Genomic DNA, 21,724 nt, shown 5'->3' with positions numbered 1-21,724 from the left:
TGGGGAGGCCTCACAATCATGGCCGAAGGCGCAAAACACATCTTATGGCAACAGACAAGAGAGAAAATGAGAGCCAAGCCAAAGAGGAAACCCCCTATAAAATCATCAGATCTCATGAGACTTACTCACTACCGTGAGAACAGTATGGGGGAAAGTGCCCCCATGATTCAATTCTCTCCCACCAGGCCCCTCCCACAACACATGGGAATTATGGGAGCTACAATTCAAGATGAGACTTGGGTGGGGACATGGCCAAACCGTATCAGCATGGGAGGGAAGGAAAGCATAAAACAGCTTAAAAGCCTTAAGTAGAACCTAGAGTAGTCAAATTCATACAGACAGAAAGTCAAACGGTGGGTACCAAGGGTTAAGGGAGGGGAAATTGAGGATTTGTTTAATGGGTCCAGAGATTCAGTTTTGCAAGACAAAAGGAGTTCTGGAATGGATGGTGATGATGGTTGTACAACAGTGTTAACTACTTAGCTTGACTGAACTGTACACTTAACAGTGATGAAGATGGTACATTGTATGTTATGTGTGTTTTACCACAGTTTTTTAAAGTTAGTAAAAAAAAGAAGCTTTGTAAGGGAGTTTGGACTTGACTTGGCAGGAAATAAGAAGGCATTGAGGGTTTCTTTGCAGGGAAGAGTAACTCAGAGATACTGTCTTCCAAAAAAGAAATGCTGTTGATATAAAGACTGAGTTAATTGGGGGAACAACCAGAGGCAGGAAGATTAATGAGGTATTATACTTTGACAGAGAAAATAAAGAGTATAGAGAAAGAAATATGTAAACCAAGAAAATATAGCAGGTATGTTATACATTTTTAATAATATTATGTTACAGATACTATAGTCTCTCATTTGCACTCAGATTCCTACTCTTGGTAAAGTGTCAGTGTCTGGCTAGCTATCAATTACGAGTAGATAGAGGTAATTTTTAGGTCTATTTATTTAAAATTTAGCCTTTGAATTTTCTGTCCTGAGATAAGCAGAACAGAAATAACATCTCAGGTATTATTTTATGTAGATCTATGGGAGATTCTATTGCAGTCACAATTAAAAAAAAGTACTGTTCCAGTTCCCAAATGGATATAGTTCATCTATTCATTCAAACTAGTATTTATGGCCTGCCTGCCATGGGCTGGCACAGCTCTAAGCTCTGAGGTATAGAAGGGAGGAAGGTAAAGTCCCCCATCATAAAGCTTGTATTATAGAGGGGAAGACAGGCAAGAAAGGAAATAGGTGATATAATTTCAGATAGTGTGAAGTAAGGGAAGGAGAGTGAGGGAGGGTTGGGCAGTCTGGTCAGGGAGGCCTCTAGGAGCAGGGGACATGGAGTTGAGACCTGAATCCCAGGATGGGGCCAGCTGTGGAAATCCATGCCCGCTTCATTCCTTCTTCCTCCGTCCACCTCTCCTCTCCATCCACATTGCCTTCCTCCATCCCAGGAGCTTCCTGGGGCTGGGTTTTCTGTTTGGTACACTGGTGTTCATTGGAACAGTGCCTAGCAGTCCATGAATCTGGGTGTGGGGTTGTCCCAGGTAGAGGGTACAGCAAGATTACAGGTTGTGAAGTGAGAGAGAGCCTGGTGCTGTTGGGGAAGAGCAAGAATGCTGGTGTGGCTGGAGAGGAGTCAGTGGGGAAGAGAGTGATGGGAGATGAGGGGGGAAAGTCAGACAGCACAAGGACTTCAGATGGGAAGACGTGGAAGATGTTGAGCAGAGGAGCGACCAGCATCTAGATAGGATTTAAAGCCACAGGACCGGATGAAATCACCATGCAAGGGTGGAGAAATCCAAATATGGTGCCTTGGAACACCAGCATGCAGGGTTAAAGATGACAGGAGGAACCTGGGAAGGAGCCTGAGAAGGAGTGGTCAGGGGAGGAGGAAACCAGGAGTGTGGGCTGCCCCTGAAGTCAGGTGGAGAGTGAGTCTGGTAGTGTAGACACTTTCTGAATGCAGAGCTTCTGGTATCTCTGGGGTTTCAAAAGACACCCCTGGACTGTCGGTGATGGAGCTGGTCTATAATGAGATGGATAGGTATCAGAACAAGCACATATTTACATATTTGTAGCCTATCCTCAACTCTGTATTGAAGTAAAGAACAATCTCAATAATCAGTAGGGCCATAGACATAGACATTCAGAGCCAGGTGTGTGTGTGTGTGTGTGTGTGTGTGTGTGTACATGTGTGTGTACATGTGTGTGTATGTGTGTGGGCATGTGTGTGTGTGTGTACGTGTGTGTGTGTGCATGTGTGTACGTGTGTGTGTGTGTGTGTGTGTGTGTGCATGTGTAAACTTCCTCTGAATCCAGAGGTCCTCACCTTTGGCCACACTTCCAGTTACCAGTGCCTAGGTCAAACCCCAGACCAATTAGATATGAATTTCTGAAGGTAGGACCCAGGTAGCAGTGTTACCCATTTATTTACTCAACAAGCATGTGCTCTAAACACACAAAACCAATAATATCCGTACACCTCTATCAGCCTACAGTTCTAAAATGGGAGATGGCAAAAGTAAAGAAAGAATGCGAGATGGCTGCTGTTACATGGCAACAATTAGATTCAGCACCTAAAATAAAAAAGGGTGATAGGGACACTATTCAGGGAGTGACTAGCTTTGGGGAATCAGGGAAGGCTTCCCAGAGGAGGTAGCAATAGGTGACATTTTTGAAGCAAAGTAGGAATTTGCCAGACAGAATGAGGAGACTGTGGTCTATAGATCTTGGAAACACAGTACCTAGCAAAATGGGAGCCCACACACCTGTGAAAATAACTGATGTTAAGCTACATGTAAATTCAAGTAATTTTAGAGATGAAGGGACTATGAAGATCATCTGGTCAAAGACCCTCCTTTGCAGAAGGGAAAACTGAAACTTAAGCACAAGTGATTTGCTATTAATTGCCCGTTGAATTAAAGATGGCATTAGAACAAAGATTCAGGCCTCTGGCCAGCCTGCCTGGTGTCTTTCTGATACCACTTTAGCAAGTTGTATTAGAAAATAGCCCTGTTTCCTTCATGTGCTGAGACATTAGCGATTTTTGCATGGAGCGTGTATTTATTAAGCAATGCACGCTGTGCTCAACATTGAGCTCTGTCCTGCGGCTATTGGAGAGAAGTCAAACCAGTGTCTCCTACCTTCCTGACATCACAATACACTGACGTAAAGGTGAACTGCCCATGCTCTGGAATTAGAGACCTGGACTCATAGCGTGGCTTCCCTCCTGAATTGTTCTTGAATCTTGGGCAAGTGACTTAACCTCTTTTCCCCCCATTTATAAAATGGGTTACCTACAGAGCCAAGGACTAAATGATACAGTGCATGGCAACTGTGGTGGGCGGGCAAAGGTTTAACAAGGGGCTCTCCAGGGAGGAGGAGACTTTCTTTTTTAAAGCATGGGTTTATACTATTTACCAATTTCCATGGTCAGATATTCTCACCATGGCAGATCTCAAGCTACCACTCAAGTAGCTCACAACCTTCCTGAAAACTTCACCACCTGCCTTCCCAAGCTGGGAGTCAGGTCTCTTCACGGAAAGTACCTAGGATAGAGAGTGGATAGGATGGCCCATATCTTATTGGTCAAAAAGTGGCTTATTGTTTTTATTCTTACTATTACTGAAATGGGAAAAGTTCCCTCCTCCCTCTCACAGGGCGGACGATGCGGGTATGGCTCACCTCTTCAGTGTCCCACTGCTCACATCTCTAGGGGAGCATACAGATGGCAGTGTCTAGGGGTGAATCTTTACAGCTGAAGCCCCAGTTGGTGTGTGCTACAGGGTGCTCTTTGAGTTTAGCCATCCATAGGCAGCTTGTATTAGTCAGCTCAATTAGACCCCTGCCTTATCACAAGGACAGAGGGCTTTCCTATCCCAGGGTTCTTGCCTGGGTGTACCAGAAGAATCAGATCACACTTGGACTTGGAGAATGAGTGCAAGGTTTTATCAAGGGGAGGTAGCTCTCAGCGAATGGGGAAGCCAGAAGGGAGATGGTTTTCCTCTGGCCTCTCAGCAGTCCAGGCTCTCCTCCTACTGCCCCAGCAAAATTCTGCATTGTTCTGCCTGTCGGTGGCCTGCAAGTGTGCCGGTGCCTATCGGTGCGTTCCTCTGGATGTCCAGCCGCCCAGGTGTTCCTCCGCTGATGTCTGTCTGCCTTCTAGGGTCTCAGGGTTTTTATAGGCACAGGATGGGAGCATGGAAGGCCAGAATGGTCTTGGAAAATGCAACACTTTGGCAGGTAAACAAAAATGCCTGTTCTCACCTAGGTCCATGGGCACAGTCCTGTGGTGGAGCCCTAGCCAGGGACTACGCCCTCCTCTACACAGCACTTCCCTTCCAGCTTCCACATCATTTAAAGGTTCACGCCTTTCCCTTCCTAGCACTTCCATATCATTACCATTAGCTTTATCAGCATGGAGACTGACTTGAACAAGAAATTGCAAACCTGATGAGGACTAAAAGGAGTTGTATAGGATGTTGGGAATATATGCCCAGGGAACTGAGCCTCCTTAAACTGAGGTGATGTGGAGGATTTAGAATAGACCAGAGGAAACAGTATGTGCAAAGGCCCTGGGGTGGGCAAGAACATGGGATATATTTTATGAACAGAGCAGAAGGAATGAGTTCAAGAGAGGCTGCATTCAAGCTGCAAGGGAGGGCAGGGGCCAGATCACAACAAGGCTTGTTTTTTTCAGCTCTTCCCCAAGTGCCATGAGAAGCTTTGGGAATATTGCCACCATCAGATTTGCCTTTTAAAAGGTCATTCTGGCTATAGTACAGAGGATGGCTTGAGAGCCAAGGTGGATGCAGGGAGGTCACTTGGAGGCCAGTGGGGTGGTCCAGGCCAGAGATGATGGTAGTTTGGAGCAGACTGCTGGCAGTGGGGATAAGCAGAAGTGGATAAAATTTAGGAGGTAGCACTGACACAACTTGATGATTGATTGGATGGGGCGAAGGTTGGGGAGGGCAGGGAGGGGTTCGATGCTCAGGTTTCAGAGTTGAAAAATTGGGTGGGTATAGTTTAGAAAGCAGTTTTTTTTTTTAAAGGTATAACATGCTAAGGGAGTTCAGAGGAAGGACAAAATACTTCCAGCTGGTGGAGAGGTAGGAAGATTTAATATTGTAAAGATGCCGATTAATGAATACATTTAACACAGTGCCAATCAAAATACCAACAAAATGTTTGGGGAAATGTTACAAAAGTTCACCTGGGAAGGAAAGGTGCTAAAAGAGGATTTTGAAAAATGAGAGGGCCCTGCCCTGCCAGACATTAAAACCTATTTTAAGTTTCAATAATTAAAAGAATATGGGGCTTTGTAGGAGCATATAGAAATGTCATGCAACGGAGGAGAAAATTTAAAAAATAAACACTTTGCACACATTAAGGGTATAAATACTTGGGTATTAGTAGGTGAGGGAAGCCAGGTCAGGTCAACGTGGAAAAGATGGAAGGCTTAACAAATGTGTTGAGCCAACTAGTCAAGCATTAGAAGTTAGATTTTACATGTCATAGCACATAAACTAAAATGTATTCAAATTAAATATTTTTTATTAAAAATGTAGACATTTCAAATGATGATAGATTTAAAAAATAATTATTGTTTGAAGCCTTGTGAGCATTAAGGCTGAAGACAGGCACTATCCAGCAAAAGATGTGACTACGTAAAAGGAAAATGTTTGTCAATGTGCCAGGGATTAAAGGGAAAAGGACAAGCTGAGAACATATTTGCTCTGCGTGACCTATCATCTTAAGTAAAAAAGATTTGTTCCTTTATTCAGCCAAAACTTACTTTGTGCCTACTAGTTGCTAACCACTATTTTGTACAATGTGGAAAAAGAGGAGAACATGCAGTTTAATTTCTAGGTACCTTAGAAATTAAAAAGGAAAAGACGAATAGCCAAATAGAAAGCTAGCAATGAACACTAAGAGTTAAATTCAGGAAGGAAGACGAATAAACAATAAACATATTGTCATAAAAAATCCCAGCCACATTAATAATCACATAAATGCAAATTGAGGCAACAAGAGATCATCTTTTATTCCCCCTATCAAGTTAGCAAGGATTTTCTCTTAAACAAATGAAAATACTGAGGTTGGCAAAATTCAAAGACAATGGGGACTTTCCAAGATACTGCTGAAGGAATGTAAATTTGATAAGGGAAAACCTGAAAAGTACTAAACTTGAAGATGGATGTACCCTTTGACTCTGCAATTCCACTTCTAGGAAGGTCCAGCTAGGAAATAATTGAGTTTGCTGGAAGACTGTTGATGGGAGTTTATTATAGTGAGAAATTGAAAATATTCTCACTGTACTTAGGGGATTCATTAAACAAATAATGAAACATCTTCCATACTTTTTTAAAGACACTGAAAATAATGCCGTGGATGGACATTTATTTACATGAAGGGCATCTGTGACGTGGGTTTTAAAACTTTAAAATCGTCTGCATAACGTGACCCAATTTTTAGGTATAAGAAAAATCAGTAGTTTTACAAACAACCCGAGTAGGGTACAGAATCCTGCATGCCGAGGTGTTAACAATGTTGGTTTCTGAGGGTTGTTATTTAATCTTTTTTAAGGTTGCTTACTTGTTTCTATTAGTTACTAATATAATTTAAATTTAAAATTAAAAGAATAAAGTATGACACAGTATAGTGTCTCATGTTTAACTACTGAAACAGTGCATATTAGTAAACTTGATATTTTAGGTACAAAGTATTTCCAGCCTGATAGTTGATGGTGCTGCTTCCAGAAACTGCCTTTGAGAAGGAGGGGCCTTCTCTGACGGTCAGGGTGAGGAGGGGAGAGACTCAGGAGTTTCTTTGTTCACAAAGAAAGAAGAAACCAGAAATACCAGTGCTGTGAAGGATAGCTCAGGAGTCCGGCCAGTCTCTAGAAAAGCTTCCACCCTGATGTTCCTGAGCAAAGTACCATTTGGGTTGGTAGAGACAGGAAGTTGATGTCACCCATGGAGGGCTCTAGACCCCACAGGAAATGGGTTGGTGGCCCCCTGTCTTTCGCACTGAATAGGCAGCTGCTGACATGAAAGGCCAATTTCGTCTTAATCCAGAATCAGTGGCTTCTGTGGGACCTGCAGATAGGCTGTTCTACCTCAGAGCTGCATCCTCACCCCAGTCATCTGGCGAGCCACGGCCTCTTCCCCAGGAGAAGGACATAGCTCTCCTGTCTTTGCAGCCATCCTGATGCACTGACCCATACACTCTGGACGCCTAGGGTGCTTCACTGCAGGACAGTGCTCTGAGGCTGCTGACGGCCTAGACAGAGCACTCAGCTTCAATGGCAAGGTGGACAAAAAGTCAGTCTGATTCTGGAGGAAAAGGCAAAACTTGAAACCCAGAGGGTTTTAAAAGGTGCAGAGTGAGTGCTGTGAGCAGGATGGGGTCTGAGAGGAGAGCATTGGACCAGCCAGAACCACTGCCTTCAGGGGCTGGCCGTGTGGTCCACAGCTTGTGTCTACTTTCATCAGGCCACTGACCTCTCTGAGCCTCATTTCCATCCTCTGTAAAGCTCTTGTGTCAATTATGCTGTTACCCAAGGGTGCCTCCCTAATTTGGCTAATCACAAGAATCATGCTTGGTGCCATTCCAGACAGTACCAAATCATACTCTTCTGACAGGGTCTGGGAATCCGTATTTTAAACAAAGAAATGAGTTTGGGAAACCTGAGGTCTGTTCCTGAGGCTGTTGGAGAGGCTTTCTGGCTTATAAAGCACTCTACCCATGGGAGGGTTCTTATGAGACTGGGTCCTTTGTCCAGGAACACAATAGTACTGGTAGTAAAGGTTCTCTGGAGCCTCCTGCAGGAGTCTGCCTCTAGAAAGTTCTACCTAAGAGAACCTTTCCTCCTTCCACCCCTGCCCCACTGCACACTGTGGTCCATAGTCCGGCTGTTGACATTTTCTGTATCCAAGGATGCACCATGACAGAGCCAAGCCTATTTGATGTAACTGGTTAATTAGCCAAACCCCCACGGTTGCTGCTGCCAACCACAGCACGAACAACATCAGGACTCTGAAAAACAACACATTTTCTTTGCAAGTCTATTTTCCGTCAACCGTGATTTGCTATTGTGAAACTTGGTGCTGCACAACTGAGAGAGCCACGTGAGAACAGGGGTCATGGGGGAAAGTCCAGTTGCCCCTTTCTGGCTTGAGACCTGAAGGCAGTATGCCAGCCTAGGTGGAGAGGAGAGGAGATCCTTTATTTTCCTCACAGACTTTTCCATCGAGAACTGGCAATGCAGAAAAATAATCCTAGTAGGGGTGCCCAATAGAACCACAGTGACTGGTTGTGCTGGGACTTCTTGGCTGTCTTAACTTTAGGTGGCAGTGAGTATGCAGGGGAGGATATCAGAGCATGGTATTTGGGGGTGGAATTGCCATTGTCTGTAATTGTGAAATCTGCACCAACCACAGAATCCAGGGCAAAACAGTGCGTGAGGACATGGGGGCAAATGAGCACAGCTTTTCAGAACCTGGGCTACACATTGGACAGGCGGTTAAGAAGTCTTCTATAAGTTCTATCATAAGACAGAGTAATAAGCAAAAATGATGACAGTATTGTTATTTTCTTCCCTCATTTTTTTTTCATGTCTCTATTATTAAGCACAATTATAGGCATATCCATTTTTAGACTGCATTCTAGCCTGGGCAACAAAGCAACACCCCCATTCTCTCTCCCTCTTCCTCTTTCTCTTTCTTCCTCTCCTTCATTCTTTTTTTTTTTATTCTTTTTTTTTTCTTTCTTCTTTTTTTTTTTTAGAAAATAAAATGATGACAGTAGTTCAGTAATCACATCTGTCATCTATTAAGCACATAAGGCAAGGAAGGCTCTGCCCACAGGCTCTGAGTATCACCACCTTTGTGATGACAGTTCTATGAGTATCTCAACTTCATAGCTGAGATGCTGCTACTTAGAGAAATTAAGTCATTTGCCTAAGATCACCAAGCTATGATGAATCCTAGATGCCTTATTCTAAAGTTCTTCTTTTAACAACTAATCTGTACTACTTCCTAATTCTGTACAGTTTATTCGAAAAAAGGACACCAAGGCCATCTGTTTGGTCTTGCCTGGTGTTACTTGGAGATGATACCTTGGCTCTCTGGTTGCTACTCTGGAGAAGTGCACAGGAAATAGGCCGTGGCCAGAGGAAAAGGCAAAACTTGAAACCTAGAGGGTTCTAAAGGGTACAGAGTGAGTGCCGTGGCCAGTGAGCATGAAGGGGGTCTCAGAAGACGCCTTACCTGGGCCCTGATTTTCAGATTGCAATATGGGAATATTTCTTGCTACTCTTCTGAGAGGATCTGGGAATCTGTATTTCATTTAATTTACATTTTAAGTTTTAAGTCCTGGGATACATGTGCAGGACGTGCAGTTATGTTACATAGGTTTACGTGTGCCATGGTGGTTTGCTGCACAGATCAACCCGTCACCTAGGTATTAAGCCCTGCATAAATTAGCTATTTGTCCTGATGCTCTCCCTTCCCCTCCCCACAGATGGTGCGTGTTTTTCCCCTCCCTGCATCCACGTGTTCTCATTGTTCCGCTCCCACTTATGAGTGAGAACATGCGATGTTTGATTTGCTGTTTCTGTGTTAGTTTGCTAAGGATGATGGCTTTCAGTTTCATTCATGTCCCTGCAAAGGACATGCTGTCATTCCTTTTTATGGCTGCATAATATTCCATGGTGCATATACACCACATTTTTGTTATCCAGTCTATCATTGATGGGTATTTGGGTTGATTCCAAGTCTTTGCTTTTGTGAATATGCTTCACCAAACATACGTATGCATGTATCTTTATAAGAGAATGATTTATATTCCTTTGGGCATATACCCAGTAATGGGATTGCTAAGTGAAATGGTAATTCTTGTTCTAGATCCTTGAATAATCACCACACTGTCTTCCACAGTGGTTCAACTAATGTAGGGAATGTGTATTTTAAACAAAGAAACAAGTTTGTAAGCCCTAAGTTCTGCTTTGAGGCTGTTGCAGAGACTTTTTGGCTTATAAAGCACCTCACCCCTGGAGACGTTCTTATGAGACTGGGTCCTTTCACTGTGAACACAACAGTAATGCTTGCTCTTAGGTGGAACTTTCTAGAGGACTCAAAAAGCAGGAGTCATGAAGGAGAGGCTCCAGTCAGCATGATGTGCTAGACCCAGAGTCTGAGAAGTGCCTTGAATTCTTTACAAGTCATAGAAATTATCCTCTCTACGAATAACTGAAGTTGCAGGAGGCAGAGAAATATGAACTCCATGTTTTTATTAAATTTGAGAGAACTTGGCACTGGGACAGGCTCTTGTATAGAAGAGAGCCGATGACAGAGTGAAGAGGCAGAGATTTGCATTCCAACTTTCAGGAACAACAACTATTCTTTGTGCCATTTTTCTAAGCTAAAAACATGGGGATATACTTACCCCCTTAGAAAGATAAAATTATATACATATACAAAGGTATTTATGGATGTCAATATAAAAATACAAGCACAATTCACTGTTGTAAGCATCCGGTGGGGGGAGACATGCAGCTCTGGGAAGCTCTGGGTGGCGTCCTCTCTCATTGCTGTTGGACCTGTGCCTGGTTTCTTTGTGTATCTGCCGGAAAATGTAGATTCTTGAAAGACCTACCACATCGTGCCATGAGTATCTCGATCTCGATTAGAAACCAGGTTTTTGCAGGAGACAGAGAAGTCCAAGGCTATGCGAGAATATGGACTCACATGGAGGGTCACAAGGAAGCAGGTATTAAAAGGTAGAAGCCAGGCACCATGGTTCCCACCTAAAATTCTAGTACTTTGGGAGGCTGAGGCCAGAAGCTCACTTGAGGCTGGGAGTTTGAGAACAACCCAGGCAAGATCTTGTCTCTAAAAAGAAAAAAAAAATGGCCAGGTTGGTGGTGCAGGCCTGTAGTCCCAGCTCTTGGGAACCCAAGGTGGAAGAAATGCTTGTGTCCAGGAGATGGAGGCTGCAATGAGCTATGATTGTACCACTGTACTCCAGCCTGGATGACAAAGGGAAACCTTGTTTCTTAAATAAATAATTAATAATAATAATAAAAACCCCAGAGGTCTTTTTAGGAAAAATAAATAAATAAAAAATAAAAGGTGGACCAAAGGAGTAGAAGAGATTGACTATGTGCCAGCTGGCCCAGGTGCACACAGAGTAGGTACTTGACAAGGTGTGCAGAACTGAGAGGTCTACATAGACAACCTGCTAACTGAGACACACCAAGAAACCAAAGAATTCATGCTAACTAACCCCTTCCCCAGAATACTTCTTATCTTTTATTTTAGCAAAAACAATTTTTTTTTCTGTTCATTATTTAGGAGAAAGTATTCGTCAACAGGATTAAGGCAAGAACAGGCAGCAGCTGGGAGGAAAAGTTAGAAGCCTAGGTTTTTCCGCACCCCCTCAAGTCATACCCCAAACAGCCTCCTCCCCAAGGCTCTGCGCGGATTGTGGGGCCTGCCTTCATAAAGCTGCACTGCACAGATGTGCAAACTGGATTTCAAATGTTAATAACTCATCCACTTCACATTTTTTTCCCCAGTATAGCATTATCGTGGAAAAAAAAAATCCCATTGAAGAAATGAATCTGATTTTTAGTTAAAAATACCCAATTCAGACATCAGAAACTGGCCCAAGTACAACTATTCCCTGTTCAAAGTGGAGACAGGTTGAGTCAATAGCCCTCCTGGCAGCCTGCACTTTTACTAAGTTGCCTCCACTCCCACCTCTTGTGAAAGTCAGATACATCATTCAGCTGAGTCTGAGGAGTGATGTGTCCATGGCTAGCCCCAGAATAGGGGGCTGTTGTTTCACTAGAGACATCCCAGCCCCTTAATGGACTTGCGTGCTCGGCTATAATATTCTAAATACACGTTACAGAGAGCAAGAGCGTATTTATAACTGCTCCGTTGTGGCATTTAGATTTACCCTTGAAATTTATCTGTAATTTTTACAGTTGTCTTCTTAACCATGTATATTATTCCCTTCTTCAAACAATCTGTCTTGCTGCTGCAGTTTTTCTGGAAGCCAAAGTGTAATTAAATATTAAATTAATATTTCATTTAAAATTAAATATCCGAGGCTTCGGTCTAATCTTCAGCTTGTGCACTGTTGGTTCTCTTCTTGTATTCTTGTTCCTGTGTCCACAAAGGCAGCGCCTGCCTTTTAATAATGTGTTTCTATATTATCTTTGTTCCTTTTTGTTTTTAAATTGGTGACACTGAACTTTTGCTACATTGAAACAAATGAATGTGAGGAGAGATTTCAATGTAGCTGAGGTTAAAGACAACTTAATTCAACAGCCCTTGACTTCAGCTCCACCCATCTCTACTCCTCAGAGAAGAAAGCCACTGCTCCCAATCAGTGATGGCCTTAGAATCATGAAATGTAAAAGTTTGAAAGGGGTCTTTGAAGCCATTTACCCCAATCCTTTGTCTTTGCAGAGAAATAAACCAAAGCCTTACCTGGCCAAGTGACCCAGTGAAGGTGGTGTCATTTGTTAGTGCTGGGAACTAAGACAGATCCCAAGCTAGGGCCAGCTTTATCCCATCACACCATCATATGCAATGAAAAACTTAGAAGCCTTTAAGTGTGAATTTAACATAGCCTTTGAATGCTGGACACATGAGGAATAGGGCAGAAGGGAGATGACTGGACAAGGAAATTGGGAGGAGAACAGGAGGGAGGGAGAAGGGAACCAAAATCCTAGCACACGGAAGACAGACTGCGGGAATAAACAGGTGGGAGCCAAGTACTATGTAAGGGAAGAGGACGGAGATGTCCTAAAGTGGCATGATGGCAGAAGCTCGTCTGTGTTTATCTAAATTCCTCCCAAAGCCAGATCATTTCATGCCATCTTGCACTGTCAACAGAGAGTAATTCTCCTTGGCCAAAGCCAGTGGCAGGTATTATTAAAGCACATTTTCTCTTCTATTGCTGGTCAATGTCTATCTTCTGGTCTTGTATTTATATGGCAGTCACATGATACAGATTTAAGTTTTTTGTTTGTTTGTTTGTTTGCTTTGTTTCTTAGAATGCAAAGAAAACCTTTCAGTGGTTTTCCTTGTTGTTGGAGAAAGTTGGATTTTAGAGTTAGGGCTGTAGGGATCCTCCAGTTCTGTGGGTGTCACCCTTAGGAGACCAGACCATGGGCTCTGTGAACATTGGATAAAGTGAAGCTCCTTTTCTGCAGATAAAACACAGATGCACAAACACATGGCTAGGCTCAGAATTTCTTTTTTTCTTTTTCCTTTCTTTTTTTTGAGACTGAGTCTTATTCTGTCGCCAGGCTAGAGTGCAGTGGTACCATCTGGGCTCATTGCAATCTCTGCCTCCTGGGTTCAAGTGGTTCTCCTGCCTCAGCCTCCTGAATAGCTGAGACTTTAGGCACATGCCACCATGCCCAGCAAATTTTTGTATTTTTAGTAGAGACAGGGTTTCACCATGCTGGCCAGAATGAGAATTTCCACTTTTATTGACCTCCTGATGACCATCTATAGACTCCATGGTAATCCTAGCATCTAAGGGAAGACTCACTGGTGAGTAAAGTTGCAACTGAGGCCAGTGGTGTGATCCGCCAACATCCCCAGAGTGGCAGCCAAAGTGAGAACTCAGATCTTCCCTCACCCATCATCATCTTCTCTCATATTTTTTGCAAAAAAAAAGCAACCAGGACTTGATGTTGCCATCTTTGTGATCAGCACCCCTGCTGGTCAAGAGCATCAGTCAGCTCCAGCCTGCAATGTCAAGGCCATAATTGTAAAGGCTGAGCAGGGTTCTAACAAGGATCCCCCTTTCCATGTTAGCCAGTGTCGCCTTCATTTTTGTAAAACAGAAGTAGAAGCATAAGATGGGGTAAGTATTATCTGCTCCTGTGCCTCCTCTTAAGGAAAGAAAATTAAAACCATATAGAATTTTATATCTCACTAATCCTTTGGGAAAATTAATATTGCGCACCAGCCAGCCTTTTTTTTTTTTAAAGAGTGGTTCCCAGTAGATATTTTTAGTTAAATACTATTTACTTAAAAAAAAATTCACACATTGCTTATAGTTTATTTATTGGGTCCAAGATATATGTAAGTAATCTCATATATTATACCCGCAATCAAAATGAGAAATGGCACATGAGATCCAGGCTCTCAAGAGAAATATTATGAAATCTCAAGGTATTGATGAAAGTTTTTCAAGGCTGATCCAAATGGGATTTAGATTCTGTGGCAGTTGAAATGTGTATTATTAAACTCCTTAAGCAAACCCGAATGACTCCCAGTGGAGGATTAAGACATTCTATGTATAGCAAAGACGAAATTCTCATGTCTGAGTTTTCTGTCTTGAATTCCCTCTTGATTAGCTTCTGTAATATTTAACTTCATGCCATGCCGTAATTATTTAATAAAAGGTAAATATAAATTATATTTCAGCAGGGCTATGACCTTTTACCTTAATGTTATGTTACTAAAGAAAGACATAGATAAATAGAGCCTATAGATTGAAGCATATTTTTAATTTACTCTGTTTTTGGCTTACCAGCACTTCTCTGTATCCCTGTCAGCCAAAGGGTTGGCAGAACTTCACAGCATCCCTGCACTCCATGTGGTAGGCGAGGTTGTAAATTTACACTGATGATGGCAGTTAATGGCCTGGTTGGCCCTTGGAGACAGTCTTGGTGCTGGTCTTGGGCACCTCATTAGCTAATTGAGCTTTGCTTCGCTCACACCAGGGCTGAAAAGCCAGAGAGCTCTCAGGGAAATGGGGAGGGGAGGGAGGAAGCTGGGATTCAAGGTAAAGCTGAATTTAAAAGACTCAAGAGCAACTGGTCAGTTGGGAAGTCAGTCTGGAACCAAAAAGTTGTCAAACGCAATCATGTTGTAAAGGCTGAGGTTCCTCTTATGGTTTACTGTTGGCTAAACAGAGCTCAAGTGTGTTCACCTTCATGATTTCTACTTCCAATGAGCATTTGATTAAGTGAAATTCTCTCTTCCCTGTGTATATGTGTGAGTGTGATTATTCCCTGTCTGTGTAGAAAAGTGTGTTTTACTGTCCCCTGTCTCACTTGGATACGCGCAAGATGTATCCCATAGTTGACACCTATGAAGTCTGGGAGGGACCTACCAAGAAACAACATAAAAATAGACAATTGTGCCTTATCTATTTATTAAGTTTAAAACATGAATTGCTAACCCAGTGTGGTCAATACTCTGCCAGGTCTAATTTGGGAGCTGGGGAGGGGAGGGCAGGCAAGAGAAACTAGACATGACCCTGTATCCTGGTGGTTTGCAATCTGGCTGGGAGAACAATGGGTGCAAATGTGTGATAAATTATATTAAAGAAAACCTCATCTCCATCCCACCTGTGTGCACTGGTTAGAGCCCAGCTCCAGAGACTTCTTCTGTGAGCAGGAAGAAAGGCCAAGGGATAAGGAGGGCGGTGGTGGGGGTCCCTGACTGGACCCCCCACAGTGCTCTTAGGAGAGCCAGAGCCCTTGACAGGGTGGGTGGCAGCCATGCAGATGAAAAGGGACAAGGACAGAAATAGAGACAGGGATGGGTTAGATTTTCTACCTAATGGGATATCTGTTTAGTTTGTATTCAGCACGTTGTGAGTGTACCCATATCTACAATTTTCCTGTTTCTCTGTCTAAGAAAATCTGCACTTTGGGTAATGAAATGGTGCATATTTCAAAAAAAAAATTAGGTAATGAAGAATTTTGAGAATTTCATCATCAAGTCTGTTTGCCCTGCAGCACCAGGCAGCTGTTTGTGTTTGCTTGTTGATGCCACATGGGGTCTCCTTCTGGTCTCAGTGACAAAGTCAGGCAACCTAGGCAGGGCTTCATTCATGTTCTTGCATCTGTAGCTCTTTACTTGAAGCTGGGGAGGCAGCCCAGAGGGGGATGGAAGGATCATGGTCTCTGGTTCTACAGTAGGAAAGGTTAAGAGCACAGGCTTTGGAGTTAGAGAAGCAGGATACAGATCTCATCTTTACCACTTGAGACTGCATTGAAATTGGGGATAAAACCCACATCATAGGGTTGCAATCTGAATCGAATCAGCTATTGTATCTAAAAGGCTTAGCAGAGTACTCATAACATAGTAAGGCTTCAGTATGTCCTAATGGTGGTAACAATGGTTTTCATTATTGCATATTACCACCACTAAAAATCACATTATTAAAAAGCCTTCCCAAATTGCTGACAATGCTAAGTGGAAGAAAAGAAGTTTACAGAATGATTCTACTTAAACATACAGCTGTTCTTGCATGTGTTTCTAGGTAAGATGGTCTTGTGAGTGCAAGTGCTTAATTGGCCCCTGCCCCCAGAATATATCAGAGGATACTTTCAGGAAAACCTAAAAATAAAGGAAATCTGGTATTAATGTTTGAAGCTAGGCTAAAGTCATTAAAATGCCAGAAATTTTGCACTATTATGCTGGCGTGTACAGAGAGGGGTGTACTGGTGGATATGTGATCTCTAGTTTGCCTCATCATTCCCCCTTAGGAAAGAACATCAGGGCAAGGAAGTGATGGAAGAGACCCCCAACAGCCGCCCTCGGGCTCCCTAGTCCCCACCTTGAGGAGTGAGAACTACTGGCATAAGCAGAAAGTTGATCTTGAATGCGAGAGTGTGCTTAACGATTCTCTATCCAGGACAGTTGTCATTTATGTGTGAGAAAGGCAAAAAGATACTCTTATTTCAATGGCCCAGGCAGAATTTTAGTCTTACTCCTACTGATAGCACCTGACTGCAGAATTGAATCAATGAAGAATGCAAGATGGGAAAAGTTGTGCTATCACAGGATTGGTGGTTGGCAGAGAAAGCAGTTAAATAGAGTGTCTAAAAAATTACTGTTAATATGGCGATAAGACTTAGTGGAAACATGAAAATTAGTTTCTAAAAATACAGATCATAGAAAATCTAAGAATAGTAAATCAGCTGGAAATGATAAACTGTCAACAAAATGTATAAGTGGAGAGAAAGAGGTGGGAAGATTGAAGGCAAGCAAAATCCCTTATACATGGAGTGACTCAATACCTCAAATAGGAAAAATAAAACATTTTCAGAGAAGTCTAAAGACACTTCTGTAAATTAAAATAGCGTGTACAAACTGGGGGCAGTGGCTTACGCCTATAGTCCCAGCATTTTGAGAGGCCAAGGTGGGCGGACTGCTTGAGCTCACGAGTTTAAGATCAGCCTGGGCAACATGGCAAAAACCCATCTCTACCAAAATACAAAAATTAGGCTTGTGGTGCTTGCCTGTAGTCCTAGTTAGTCAGGAGGCTGAGGCAGGAAAATTGCTTGAGCCCAGGAGGCGAGGTTGCAGTGAGCCATGATCACACCACTGTACTCTAGCCTGGATGGCAGAACCAGAGTTTGTGTCCCTGTCTCAAAAAAAAAAAAAAAAAAGTGTGTATATATATATATATATATATATATATATATATATGTCAAATCACTAGAAAAGTATATATATTTAAAACTATTAGAAATATGAGAACGTGGGAAGACAAATTTACAGTAGCAAAAATAGATGTGTTAAATAATGTGATCAAAAAGACAGATGAAATAAGACTTTAAAGCATTGCCCAGGAAATGCAGACAAAACTAATACGTACTAATTCACAAAAACTCAATACATTCCAAAAGGCAGATACTGTGAAGGATACCTTTTTGAATCCAGGGCAGTTGACTGCAATAAACAATTAACAATTTAGTACTAAATTACATAGAAATTTTAGGGTATTCTTTCTGGAACTAAAGGAAGTCAAAATTATAAATAAGACTAATCAGCAAATTACCACGAAATTGTGAAGTTTACTAAGTTGTGGCAAAGGTAAGTACTTAATGTTACACAACAAAATAAAATCCAGATAAGTTAAATAATTTAAACATATACATAAATTTGTATACATTTCAGTGGGATGAGGGGTCAGGGAACTCTAGATAAGTGAGAAATTTTAAACAAATACAATATAGATTCTATGCTAAAACATTTACAGTCCTGATGAAATAGATGATTTTTTTCTAGAAAAAATACAATGATATTGAGAAACAGAATGAAGTTTAGGTTTCTGATTGGCAGTCAATCATTTGGATAATAATGCAATTCACAGAGAATCTCCTGAGTTTGGGTATCTTGGGTGGGAGGGATCTATGGGACAGCTGAGTGGAATTTTCTAGCCAACAGTTGGATATTTAAAGCTGAATCTCAGGTCAGGTATCTAGTCTAGAGATCAAGATTTATGACTATTAGTATGTAGCTGCATGTGGAAATCATGAGGAATTCATGAAGTTGCCCAGGAGAATGTGCAGCAAAGCAGAAGGCTGCCTGGCAACAATCTTGAGAAGCATCATTGACAAGAGAGGCAGAGAAAGAGCAGTTCTCAAAGTAGGCTGACATGGCCAAAGAGGTGGGAAGGAAGCTGGGCAGTGTGAGTTCAGGAAGCCAGTGGGTGGGAGGGTTTCTTGAAGTGGAGAATATGAGCGGTGTCAAGTGTTAACTTGGGGTTAAGAAGAGAATGGAAAAGTTCCTATTGGTTTGGCTAAAATGCTATTGGTGACTTTAGTATGAGCAAGTTTACTAGTGTTCTCTCAAGTGTTTAGCCAAGAGCTGCTATCCATGCTATATAGGATTTATAGAGCATAGGATAAAATATAGAAAACTTCTCAATATAGTTTTCAAAACTGGTATAAAATAAAAACCAAACATTAGTTGGACAGAGCCACACACACAATCCTAGTTATTAATATGTACACGTAGATTCCTGACAGCAATAACAATAAACTTGCGTGCTCACCAAGTGCCAGGTGCTGTTCTTAGGAACTTAACTGATTTAATCCTTGTGCCATTGTATTAATGAAATATTAACAAACTGAATTCAGATATATACCAATAAAATGATATATTACATCCATGAGTTAATGTTTAATTTTGAAATACTGGAAAATATAGAATATAATATAGGCCGGGTGCAGTGGCTCACACCTGTAATCCCAGCTACTAGGGAGGCCGAGACAGAAGAAATGCTTGAATCTGAGAGGCGGAGGTTGCAGTGAGCTGAGATCGTGCCATTGTACTCCAACCTGGACAACAGAGCAAGAGTTTGTATATATATATTTGGCCAAAGGAGAAAATTCATGTGACTGTGATTTTCTAAAACCCCAAGAAGTCCTAATAACCCTTATTGAACCACGATCAATAAGATCTATCTCAAATAGCCAACATCATATTTGGTAGTAAAATATGTCACTCCCATTCAGAGAAAAACAAGAATATCCAACTTTATCCTCATTTTGGAGCATTGTTTGGGAAGTTTTAGACAACACAAGAATAGGATTAAGAGAACTAAATGGGAAAATATGTTTGTCAAAAGGAGACAAAATGATCACTTTAAGTAGATGATATGAATGTACAGGCGTAAGAGAAGTAATAAGAAAAAAACATAGTGATGTGTCAGGGATTTTTGTTACAAAATAATGGTTACCTTTGGTTAAGATCTTTTATGGGCCAGGTGCAGTGGCTCACGCCTGTAATTCTAGCACTTGGGGAGGCTGTGGACAGATGTCTTGAGCCTAGGAGTTCGAGACCAGCCTAGGCAACAGGGTGAAACCCCATCTCAAAAGAAAAGAAAAAGATATTTTATATGCCAAGCACAGTGCTGGGGACATTATAGAAATAGTTTTATTTGATTTTGACAGCCAACCCATAAAATGGATTTTAAACAGCTCGCAGACACTGTGGAGCTGGAATTCAGACCCTAGATCTACTCAACTCTAAAGCCGATTGTCTTAATCTCTATACCATAGACTTCCTGCACAGATGTGTACAACACAAAAGTGTTTTTAGACACTAATAAAACTCTTGGACAATATGATTAAGGAACAGCCATATTCACAGTGAAATAGGCAGCAAATAATTAAAATGGAAAGCAAAAAACTTAACACCTATACGTTGAGCAGTACACAGTTTACTGAGGGATCTGAAGAGGAAGGTGGAGTGTTGCTATTGCAAAGCCATCCATTTTCTCTCTAGTTGTAGATTTAATGCAACTGAAACATTTTTTAGAAATTTCCTTAAGATTAATCCGGAAAGAATAAATGGGTAAGAATAGTTGAGAAGCCTGAGCGCGGTGGCTCACACCGGTAACCCTGGCACTTTGGGAGGCCAAGGCAGGGAGATCATGAGGCCAGGAGTTCAGGACCAGCCTGAACAACATGATGAAATCTTGTCTCTACTAAAAAACACAAAAAAATGTAGCCAGGCATGGTGGCGTATGCCTGTAATCCCAGCTACTCAGGATGCTGAGGCTGGAGAATCTCTTGAACCCAGGAGGTGGAGGTTGCAGTGGGCCAAGATCTCACCACTCTACTCCAGCAGCCTGGGCAACAGAGCAATACTCTGTCTCAAAACAAACAAACAAACAAAAAACAGAAGACTTGAGAAAATGTAGTTTTAAAAGATTGTGTATTTGTGGAAGGACACTTATACTGTCAAACATTAAACATGTGTCACAACCACAGTAGTGTGATTTTCACCCAGAATAGAAACATAGATCAATAAAGCAGAATATATGTCCAGAAATCATTCAATAAATTGTGAAATACACTTAAATTGTGGCAAAGATAAGTTAAATAATTTAAGCATTCATATATGTATACACATATGTGTATATACATATACATTTGTGTGTGTGTGTGTGTGTGTGTGTGTACCTACCAGTTCTTTGAGTAGAGGTGGTCTTTCTATACATCAAATACTTAAGGATAAATTGGGATGTGATATTACAACATGATGCCAGAGTATTAAAAATCTCAACATATAAAGTATTTTTATAAGTGAGAGAAGAGTACAGAAAGTATTAATAAGCAGTTATAAAAGAAGAAATTAACATGATCAGCAAATATGAGAAAAAATTCTTCAACCTCACTGGTGACTAAAAAAAAATGTAATTTAAAATGAGCACGTACATTGCTGGAGGAAGACCAAACTCCTTTCTCCTGAGGAGTGATTTGACCATATGTGTCTGAAAGGCCCAAAATATAAATCATAATTTTTGGTCCAGTAATTCTAATTCTTAGAAGTTTGCAATTGAAATAATTAAAGTTATGCACAAGGGATAATTATTTCTCTGATATTTATAATAGTGAGAAATAGGGTCACATTAAATGCTCAATATTAGGAAGCCATTTAAATAAATTATAGAACATGTCATAGAAAAATATGCAAGAATTTAAAATAATGTCATAAAAGAATAATGATCTGAGAGAAAGTTTATGATATATTGTTAAGTGGCTGAAAAGTAGTTATGTCACAGTGTGAACAGTATGTCTCTGAATAATTTTAGGTATATGTGTAGGTTTAGATCTGAAAAGATATAAGCAAAAAATGTTAATCTGGCTCATTTCTTAAGTGGGTTTATGCTAATTTTTTCTTCTATATTTAATGTTTTTAATAGTTTTTTTAAAAAGGTATTGTTTTGATAAAATAATAACATACATACATACATTATAAAATATATATGAACAAGATTAAAGGAAATACACATTACTGTGTTTATTGCTGCATAACAGCAATGCAGGTGATTTTTTATTATTTCTACCTTTTGCCTTAATCATGCATTAATTTTAAAACAATGAAATTTAAACAAACTTTTTAAAAATAAAGGGAAGAAGGAGAAAGAAAAAAATGCATGCT

General features: G+C 41.2%; 1 protein-coding gene across 1 annotated transcript in view; it reads left to right on the top strand.

Annotated features, from left to right (window-relative positions):
* EBF2 (EBF transcription factor 2) overlaps nt 1-21,724 on the top strand; it is a 202,933-nt gene that overhangs the window by 161,893 nt on the left and 19,316 nt on the right. The window lies entirely within an intron of this gene.

The sequence above is a fragment of the Sapajus apella genome, unplaced genomic scaffold (assembly GCF_009761245.1).
Source record: "Sapajus apella isolate SASKATOON/1434 unplaced genomic scaffold, GSC_monkey_1.0 scaffold21, whole genome shotgun sequence".
Taxonomy (NCBI): domain Eukaryota; kingdom Metazoa; phylum Chordata; class Mammalia; order Primates; family Cebidae; genus Sapajus; species Sapajus apella.
The sequence above is the reverse complement of the archived record's forward strand: the minus strand, read 5'-3'. Positions and strand labels throughout refer to the sequence as shown.